This window comes from Coffea arabica, chromosome 5c (assembly GCF_036785885.1).
Source record: "Coffea arabica cultivar ET-39 chromosome 5c, Coffea Arabica ET-39 HiFi, whole genome shotgun sequence".
Classification (NCBI taxonomy): Eukaryota; Viridiplantae; Streptophyta; class Magnoliopsida; order Gentianales; family Rubiaceae; genus Coffea; species Coffea arabica.
The window spans coordinates 35,033,782-35,045,056 of NC_092319.1; the positions used below are offsets into that span (position 1 = coordinate 35,033,782).

Sequence of the window (11,275 nt, forward strand, 5' to 3'; positions counted from 1 at the left end):
GGTGCTGTTAAGTTGACTTGCTGGTTTCCTAAATTGGAGACATTTGTTGATTTATTAGCACACTAGCACTGTCCCTAGTCCCGTTAAGTACAATTGGTGCATTCTTTGGGGTTGATTTGGGAGTTTGTTGCCAATTGCTTCTCGTTTTGATTTCTGCTCATTTTTGGTGCTATTGGGTGTGTTCGGATCTATCAGGTGCAGTGGGTTGGCCATTTGATTTACTTTTTCCCCTGTGCATACACCAGTGGCACTGGTGAGGGTAGTGTACGTACCATTTGTTACTCCTGTGTTATTGGTTGCCTCATTGACTACTGGGCATCTTTATTGAGTTATTTCTGTCCAATTTCTGAATTGTTGTTGTTGGAGTGCCTGTTGCTGGGCTCAAGTGCTAATTTTGGTCGGCTGAATTGGGTTCTTAATTGTCCAATTGGTGACATTTGTTGAGGTTCACTTGCTCAAATTGGTTGAATTCACTGCTCTGTTGGGGTCCCTGTTGGTATCACTTGAGTTCTATTTTGCTAGTTTCTGTCTTGCGTCATTTGAAGTGCCTTTGGGTGGGCATTTTCTGCGTTTGTTTGTTGAATTGGAGGGCTACTGTGCCACGTCCTTTGCTTATTGCTGGTGGTGGCGTCTAATTGACTTGCTGGGAGTATTTTACCTATTGATTTCAATTGCTAAATCTTTAGAACATTTGTTGCGATTTTGGGGGGAATTGGGTTCATTTGTTGAGATTTGTTGATTTATTTAGACTCCATTACCGCTTCTAGTCTGTTTGATCGCCATATTCGTTGGAATTGACTGCGTTCAAGCACATTGTTGGACGTCCTCGGCCATTGATTGAAACTCCTGCATTGTCTGGAAATTTGTTGGTTTGAAGTTCTCTGTTGCACTTTAGTTCGCCTGGATCAAGACGCACGTCGGAGCTCTCCTTCCCTCTACAATCTTTCACTGCCGCGAACTACCGTAGCACCATTTTCACTCCACCGTTCCCACCTATTCCATAGCCGCCCGAGACCTTCCACCACGTATTCAGGGAAGTGTAGTTGTCCTATTCGCTTTCTTTACTTTATGATCTCCATTGAAGACAATGTCGGATTTAGGTGTGGGGGGGGGGGGGAGAGCTGTGGTACAGCTGGTATTTCTGGTGTTCAGCTTTTAGTTTTTTTTCTTTTCCTTTATTTTCGTTGTTATTTGTTCTATTTTTCGTTTATTTCCTTTTCTTTCTTCCTAGTGGTCAGTTTTTTTTATTTGAATACCAAGTTTGATGTTGGATTGTTGTATCTAATTCTGCTATTGCTAAGTGTTATTAATAAGGTATCAAGTTGATGTGGTTGAGTTCAGGAACATCTCTTTGGTGAATATCAATAATTGCTTAACTTTTTCAATTTTTGGTTAACTTTTCTAGGCATAGGGAATGATTGTTGGCATTTTCATATGAATTGGTCCAATTATTAATTTTAGTTCTCCATGTTTGGAAATTTGAGGCTGGCTGCTGTTATTTTCGTGATATTTTTTAGTTATTGTGCTATATGGTTGTAAATAAGAGTTGACTGTACTCCGCTAGTTGTTACTACTGAGTAACCGGGGATCTTCACCTAAAGTGTTGATTCTCGCGTCAAAAGGTAGTAGTTACTATGAGTGCGTGGTCCTATAGCGATTGGAGCTGAGTAACCGGGCTCCTCCATCTATCAAATGTTGGAGTTCGCGTCAAAAGGCTCTAAGGACTATAGACTAAGTCTTTTGTTACTCAAAAGAAAAAAAGAAAAGAAAAAAAAAATAAAAATAAAAATAAAGATTGTGTTAGTATGTGAATAAGTCAGTTTTCCGTGTTGTGATTTTAATGTCGAGATTTTGGTTAATAGTTGGACCATTTGTTGATAAATGTGAGCAACCATTCCTTTTTCTTAGATTAGTTTGCTTTAAATTGGAGGAGTTGGTGGTTGAGAAGCTAATCGGAGTGGTTTTTCTTGGCTCTTAACTGTGACGCTTGATATATGTTTTTCTGGGTATCTTGGTAATATGATAGTTAGAGCAACAGCCATTGTCAAATTTTGGTGTTCAATTGCTGTTCTTATGCTTGAGGGCAAGCATGATTCAGGTGTGGGGGGAATTGATAGGGTGTTAATTGTTAGCAATTTTATTGTTAATTTTCCTTTTTATCCTTGCCAAATATTGTTTTAATTATTAATATTTACTTATATTTGGTATTGGACCCAATTTCAGGGATTGAAGCAGAAAACTACAAAAAAGGAGGGACTTTTGGAGATAATTGAGACTTCAAATAAGCCACAGACTTGGCCCACATGGTGATATACGCGGACTGCATTTCTTCTGCTAATTGGGAGTGTCTTGAGTACTTAAGAGTCCTAAGAGCAATGAAAGACGAAAAAGAGGAGGAGACATCAAGAGGCCTTGCCTTTTGTACTTTGATTTGGAATCTGCGGCGGGGACCACGGAAAAGCATTAGTCATTGGACTTTTGAAGGAAAGAAACGTAGGAAGCTTTGAGAGTTGTTTTTGTTCTTTATTTGTGGGGACCACTGGATAGATAGCTTGGGTCATCTTCCTTTTGGCTATAAAAAGACAATTGTAAGAAAGGCTACCGGAGACAGCTTTTAGCATAGTTTTAGATTTTCTTTTCTTAGCTCTTTCACATGGTTGTTCTCCATTAATGGAGGACTAACCTCTTAATTCTAGTCAAGGGGACAACTGAAGACTTGGTTCAACAATTACTGTGAGATCGAATCTGTTTTAATTATTTTCTTCATTTATTGGTATTTATATGTTCCTTGATTTTAATTCCTATGGCCTTGTGTATGATTGATTAGTGCGCAATAATTAATTATCCATATAGGCTATTTTTGCTAAATAGGGGTAATTGAATCCGTAATTGTTCGTTATCTCTACCTCAGTAGCAACTGGCGTAATTGGGTTTATGTCAGGGGAGCATATGATCTAGTTTAAACAAACCCTCGTAGCGTGTTTGTTAGTTAGGATTGGGCATTTCTAATTATTAATGCAATCTAGAAATTAAATCCTACGGTCGTACCTAGGGTTGTTTTTGGGTTAGAGAAATAGTTAACGGTCGTACCTTAACTATCGAGAAATTAAGGAAAGGTTGGTTATTTATCGCGTGCATGACAACTATAACTGGTCTATTAATAAATGTGGAATTATCTGTGAATCAATGATCAGTGCCTGAACCATTTCTGAAGTGTACCCTTGGCTAGAGTTTTCCCTTAATTATTTCTCTTAATCAATTATTTTCTGCAGTTAATTTATTTAGTTAGCATTTAATCCAAAACCCCCCATACTTTGAACTCTAGAAGAAACGAATTATCCCCAGTCCCTGTGGATTCGACCCTACTCACCGCTATATACAAAATCTGTATTTTTCTCGAGTAGGTATTTATTATTGCACAGGTTCGGCACTTGTCAAAAAGTTTTGTGTGGTGATCTTTTACATGATTTAAAAGTTTTATTTGATGGTTTATGATTTACTTGTTTTATTACAATACCATGAGTGACATTTCCATGACATCCCTTTTAGTTAGTTAATTAGGAGCCAAATTAGTTTTAGATAGTAGTGCCACTGCATAAATCCTTAATTGGAACTGCAAAATAAGTTCAAGTATCAAAGTAACAAAAAATAAAAGTTAGGGACAAAATTGGAAAAATTGGAGATAGATTTAATGGCTAATCTGCCACTCCATAAGACTAGCAAAATTGATGATAGTTTGACAAATTGGTTTCTGTCGTTGAGTTGGGAAAGCAAAAGGTGTAATAGCATTTATATTTTGTTTAATTTTAAACAAGCAACATTTTATGGTCAAGATGCTTAATTTTTCTGTGGCCAAGTATATAACACGTGACTCGTTTGATAAAAATAAAAAGAAAAATAAAAGGTATCATACATGAGCCGTGTTGCTCATGTCCTGTGCTACGGCAATGTTTGCAGCAGACATAGGCACATGTTGGAAAAGAACTTGGTCCATGGTTTCCAAATCCCCTCGACAGAATCATAAAGAAGCAGAAGTTGAAAGTTTTCACTCTTCGAAAAACTGAAGTCCAGCGAGACTCATACTGCTGACTCCAGAATGCTGAAAACCATGGTTAAATATCAGTTATTTTTGAAATTGCACTAACATGCAAAATCCCTTTTTCGTTGTCCGCACAATTTACTAAGGTAAATTAATTTTTTTTAAGTATGAGTGAGAGGGTTCGGTTTGAAACCTCCCACTTATACTCCCTTTTTCGCAATCATCGAACCCATTTCTCTATTACATTAATGGGCCGCTTTTTTTTAGGAATTTTGGTATTTGAGATTACAATAATTTTAATACTGTGCACTTGATCCAGTACAATGAGAATTGAAATATTGAAATCATGTTTTAAAATTTGGCCATTCATGATACTCGACTAAATTGGAAAGAATTAACCAAAATCCTCATTAATGGGCCCTCTATCCATTATTCCATTTCCCTCTCCAATTCCAAAGCAAGAATCAAGCGCCTCCTAAGTTGATTGATTCTCCATTCTGGTTCATTTTGCCAGTTGCAAAGTCTGGTTACTAAAGTACTCCAAAGCACATGTAAGGGATAAATATCTCATTCCAATGCTACAACTCCCATCTCTTTCAAAAACAAAAAGGATCACCAGCAATAAAGACAGAGTAATTGTATCAGCGGTTGAATTTTCTAGTATTCGATTACACTTTCTAGGACAAATTATACTTTACCCCCCATGATTTAGCAATTTTTCACATAACCTCCCTATAATTTCAAAAGCTGTACTTAATCCTATAATAGTTTGGATTAAAGCGTCAAAGTGACGGAAATGATCATTTGTAACTAAACCTTTTAAAATGTCAAAATTACCCTTATAAATACATGACACACTAATCCCGTATGATTTTGTGTTTTACCATATGACCCCTTTATGATTTAATACTTTATCATATAATCCCCTTATGATTTTCAAAATATACACATAATCCCCCTTGGTTGATAAATAATTTTCAACTTTGCATAAGGGTATTTTTGACATTTTAAGTGACTCAGTTACGAATGATCATTCTCATCACTTCGACACTTTAATTCAAACCATGAGGGGGTTATGTATAGCTTTTGAAACTATAGAGGGTTATGTAGGAAAATACTAAATCACATGAGGCAACTTTCTAGGCAACGAGAAGCCATGGGGAACTCATTCTTCTCCTCTTTAACTTTGATATAACAAGAACAAAGAAGGTTCAGAGATCAAACATGCACCAAGTAACAATCATAAAGTTCAAATTTCTAACATATGATTCAAATGAAAAGACTTATTGTAAAAGCTAAGGCATCAAACCAAAAAAACTACGACCAATATTAAACTCATCTAACGAGCACGATTTTTCCAAGCCCCCATTCGATCTCCAGTTCAGTTCATTCGACGACCGCATAGTTCACCAAGAGCAACCAAACTTTCATGATAAATATTAGCTTGCAGGGTGGTTGGAGACCCATGAATGTTGTATTTTGTAAGACTTCCTCGATTATCACCTAGGACAGCAGACGAAGCCAATTGTCCATTGCTCATTTCCCAAAGCTGTTTATCACTGTTCCATGAAGATAACGGGCTCTCGATTCCGGAGAGTGGTCCTATGGAAAACTTTTTAACCCAAGACTCCTGCACACCGTACTCCATCATCACCCATATGTCGAAATGCTGATCCGAAATTTGACTCCCTGTAATGTTATACCATATCATGGCAAGTGAATTGTCCAAGACAATGAGTTTCTGCATGCCATACTCTCCTTCAGTGTCTTCTACTCTATATCAGGATATTGAATTTCTCGAAATTGCTCAGTGCTCCATTCAAAAGAAAGGATCTGGAGGCCAAAACAATCAGTATTTAATGGTGTGCACCAATGGAAGCATCCATTAAATGAAACAGAGAAGCGCTCGTTATACACCATTTCCGGCAGGGTGACGTCTGGATCGAGTTCTCTCCAAGAATTAGTACTGAGACTGTATATTTCAGCTTTGCAGGAATTAGGATCGCCATTGTATTCGTCAGGAAAAATTGTTGTAAAAGTGATGATTTTGTAATCGTTACTAATTGCATCAAACCCAAACCCCAATTCACACAGCTGACTAAAATACCCTTGTGGGCAACGAAAGGGACGATCAGGGAGTGTAAGAAACTCTCGAGTTGCAGGATTGCACAAATGAATACCAGAATATTCATTACTTCTAAGACAAATTATGCCACGGCATGTGCCGACCAAAATCATATTGAGGTAAGTTGAGTACGGTACCTCAAAATCAGGGGCCACAACCTGGAGAGATAAAGATTCATCCTTTGAATGGAATGATAAAACAATTTTTCTCTCGTCCTTGATGAAGCGCTTCACCAGGATGACACCTTCCTGATCGCCGCAATTGGCTCAGCTGACATGCAAATCAGTGAAACGGGGGCTTTTGATCAAAGAGCACCAAGATTTGCTAACGCATTTGAATTGGAACAAACATTTCACGGGTAATCTCACCAAGATCTGCATCAGGATGTCCCCCGGAAGAACATCCATTTCTCTGGGTTGTTTGGTCAATAGATTGATAGCAGAGGAGCTGAAAAATAAAAATAAGGTTGCGAAGATAAGGGTTCATCAAGAGGTCTCCTCATTTGCAGCTTTCATCAAGGCTCTCCCTTCTTCAGTGGGATCATTTCCTCGCGAGTAGTGAGAAGATTTATTGAATGGATTGCTACTTACTCACTTGGGTTCATCAAGGGCACTCCTCATTTGTAGCTTTCATCAAGGGCTCTCCTTGCTTTAGTGGGATCATTTTCTCACAGCTCACGAGAAGTAGTGAGAAGATTTATTGAATGGATCACTACTTACTCACTTTATGATTAATTGGGAACAGAGTGAATGGCCGGAATGATCGCTCAACTACTCAAAATAGCATCCTTTGGTGATCAAACTTTTTTTTAGTGATAAATCATCTGGTTACAAGGCATAAACGTGCTAGCAGAGTCATTTTACCGAATTTTAGTGATAAATCATCTGGTTACAAGGCATTCACTCATGCAGGAATATTTTTTAGGGGGCAAAAATGTCCAACAAAATATGGCAAATCTGTTTCTTCCTTGTAAGTCATGCCTTTAGATCTACAAGTTCATTGATTCCTTCTTTCATCTATGCAAGGACAAATCTTCTTTCATTTTTTTCCAGTTTTCCATTTCCTTCCATTTCAGCCATTCACTCTTTCTCTTTTCTTCAGCTGCTCGTTCTGAGATTAGAATTCAACTCCCCCCACACAAAGAAAGAAAAGAAATAAAAAAAAAGAGAGATGTAAAGAGAGAATGGCAGTGGCGACTAAGGAAGCAATCGAAGATGTAGTGAAGCAAGTGGTAAGTGAAGACGATGACGAACGTGATACTTCGCAAATCGTTATGCAGATATACTTCCTCCAAGATTGGAAGATCGTTAAGTCCCTCCTCGACAACATCGTTGCTGCCGGATGCGTCTCAGAATTCTCCTCTGTTCGCAAGATCCGATCCATCGTAAATGCTCAATGCTCACCGTCACCTCACACTCATCCACACACTTGATTCATATTGGTAGCATCGAATTAGAATTTTTTGGACAGAATCAGCTGAAGTATTCAAAGACAATCTGAAGCGGGAAATGGCTGTAAAATGTTTTTTTTTCGGTTTCGCAATTATTGGGATAATAACTTGCGGCAATAAAGTTGGAATCTTTCGCTGAGATTCTCTAATGGAATGGTTGTTATTAGTACAATGATTATTACTTGGGCAAAATATGTAAGATTTGAAAATGTAGATTAATACTTGTCGAAATAGCTCCTGCTATCCTAGTTGGATAGGGAGTCAAGTGCTGCTCTCTAATTGTTAACCTGTGATTGCCTAGTATACATAATTCCTTATGCACGTCTATCCTTCTTACAGCTTGTTTTTGGAGGAGATTTTCATTTGCGACAACAGCTAATTTCTGTTTCATGCCCCTTTTGTTACATAAAAAAACCCATTAAACCCTAAAATCACACACCCCACACCCTTAACTTTTTTTGACATTTTTGGATTTCGTATTAATATTCCCAAACTTTACATTATCTTTTACCAACAATTTCTTCACCAAAACAAATTTTATAAGAACCTACCATACATCATGTGTGGATCCGCATAATCATCCCTTGATCGCTTCACCCAATCCATTGAAATCACTAACTTCACAGTTTCCTTGGCTGCGCTCATTGTTTGCTGCTTCGATTTGGTTTAGAGGTGTTCACAGCTAGTAAACTTTGCTGGAGAAGATGAAGTGAATCTCGATCGGTTGATCAACTTTGGGAATGAAACAATCGATGAGTTCACTTGTCCCAATAACCTTTTGGACATTTTTGCCCATATCAGAATATTCGTTCAACTCAAGAGCCCTTGTAACCGGATGATTCACTGCTAAAATTCGATAAAATGACTCCGTTGACGCGTTTATGTGAGTTTAGTGACCTTTTTTCCCACAAAAAAAGTTTGATGATCAAAGCATGCCATTTTGAATAGTGGAGTGACCATTTCGGTCATTAGCTCTTGGGAATATGTGGAGTTTGTGAAGGGATCAACTAACCTAACATTCCTATTATGTCTGGCAATTGGGTGGGTTAGGTGGGTTTTGGACGATTTGATATTGGATTTTCATTTAAATAGGTTATATCCAACACATCCAATTTTAGAATGGGTTGATTTTGAGTTAGGTTATCCCAAATCCATGACCTAACATATTATTTGATACATTTTGATACATACACTTTCTCACATACATTTTAAAACACAAAAAGATTTTCTTCACACACACATAAACACATTTTCATATACCTAAATGTATTTTCACACACTAACACATTTTCACACACACAAACTCACACTCACTTCTTAAACTACTTGAAAACAAATCATAAATAGAATAATATTTTATATTGCTTGTATTGTGAATTTTAGATAATAAATTGTGCATTGAAATAGATTTGCTAAATAATTTTGTTTACTTTATACTTTTTAATACTACTAACTGATTGAAACTTTTTTTGCCACAACTTATTAACACTTTTACTATTCATATATCCTTTATTGTAAGTTGTAATATTCTATGTATTTAAATTATTGAATGCTAGATTATATTATGCTTGAAAATGAAGTAAGAGATATATAATTTGTTGTATTATAGTATTGATGAAGAATTATTAACAATGAAATAAAACGAGTTAGAGAAAAGTAAAAGAATGCAATTAGAGTAAATTTAAAATCTTATTCTACGTACACAAAATATTAACAAACAGAAGCAAGTAGCAACTTGAGAACAACCACAAAAAAAAAAAACAAGGAAAAAAGGAGAGGAAAACAACATATTCTTAAAAGGTATAATAAATTATTATAGAAGTTGAGGAACTTTAACAACTGTTGTAAAAGTAAAATAAGTATGAGATTTTATTTCAAGTTTCTTTTTCTTTTAAATAAAAATTAAAAAAAGTGATTGAAAACATATATATGAGAATTTTGAATACAAATTGGTCAACGAATTATTAACACATTTCCAAATGCAAGTGGTTAAGCATTTGTGTATTGAATCTTGTATTTATTGTTTTGAATTACTTTTAAACAAGTTGAATAGTGGGTGTCCAAATAAAAAATCCAACCCATTTAATGAATAAGTTGGATTGTTCTTACCTGACCCAACAAAACCCATAACCCAACTGACCCAACTCATCCTTTAAAATTAATGGGCGGGTTGTTGGGTTTTGGACTTTTTTGCCAGCTCTACTTATCTCGTTCAAATGTTGCCAATGTAGGAGCCTTGACAGAAAATAAGAGGAATCGATATTTGGTCACATGTCTACATGTTAATCATTTTTTTTTATAAAATATCATAATTTCATTAAAATCTATACTAATGGCAAAAATTACATCATTAAACATATACAGATATCAAATAACATATCTGAAGAAAGGATACTCCAGATCGGAAGAACAATAAAAATTAGATTGTAAAGTTCCAAATTTAAAAAATGAGATAAAATAATTGTAATTTCACAAACATTTGTGCATGTTTCCAATCACTTGTTATGCTGATTAACTATTTCAAGTGCATATATTATCAAATAACATATCTGAAGAAAGGATACTCCAAATCGGAAGAACAATAAAAATTACATTGTAAAGTTCCAAATTTAAAAAATGAGATAAAATAATTGTCATTTCACGAACATTTGTGCATGTTTCCAATCGCTCGATTTGCTGATTAACTATGTCAAGTCCATATATTATGATGAGATTTATCGAATAGATTCAAGAAATTCTAGATTTGATAATGAAAATCTAAACAAACTTAGATCCAATAAAAGAAAAATAAAAAAATTATCAAAAACTTTGACTAGAAATCCCTAGGAGAGAATAAACTCTCACTAAAAAATTTAGAAGAGAAGAAACTCTCACTAGAAAATCCTAAGAGAGATTTTTTTTTTTCAGACAAATGAAAAGAAACTATATAGAGGGCTCCTCCCATGGAAAAAGATCCGAAAAATCAGATATCTCTTCCATGGGAGAGTTGAAGGGAGTTTTTAGTTAGAGAGTTTTTTCTAGAGAAAAAGAAGAGAGGAGGAGGAGAGAAGGAAGAGTATATTTGTGCTTAGATGTCAATCATTTAAACAGAAAGAAATATCACCAAAATGATCTTGTTTCTTTAGCTTGAAACGTTTAAAATGGCAAGATGGTCCCAAAAAAAAAATCACTAATTTGCTTATTGAATTCATTTCGCCATTTGTTTCAGCCAAAAAATGTTCATGCACTGTTCAGGTGTCCATAGTTTCGGGAACAAAATTAAAGTAAAAACAATATTCCTGACCAAAAAATGTCACATGTCTAACACATGATTTTTTTCGCCCATTAACCTGAAGAAGCTAAAAGCATTGAAAAGAAAAAAAGAAATATATCTAACAAAGAAATAAAAACCTTACAAGACAGGTCAAAGCAGTATATCAGTTGATAAAACAACTCACTAAATCCTAAGCACAATATGTCAGGGTTCAATGACTATTTGACTTGCAATGCCTTATCAAAAAGATTAATGGAACTTTTTTTACAAGTATTTGCTGTGTACATTAAATATATTATTTAGATGTATGCCTGGGCACAACCACGGTTCAAGTTCGTACTTGAACCAAATGGGAACATGATCGGAGCGTTCTTGGACTAGGATCAGAACCAAAATTCGAGAATCAAA

The 11,275-nt window shown here is 35.7% G+C and overlaps 1 long non-coding RNA gene across 1 annotated transcript; it reads right to left on the reverse strand.

Annotated features, from left to right (window-relative positions):
* Positions 1-5,249: 5,249 nt before the first annotated feature.
* Positions 5,250-8,456, reverse strand: LOC140007713 (uncharacterized). The gene is made up of 2 exons (XR_011815076.1): positions 6,302-8,456; positions 5,250-5,872 (listed from the first exon to the last, which is right to left on the reverse strand). It is a non-coding gene; the product is annotated as an uncharacterized lncRNA (long non-coding RNA).
* Positions 8,457-11,275: the final 2,819 nt, after the last annotated feature.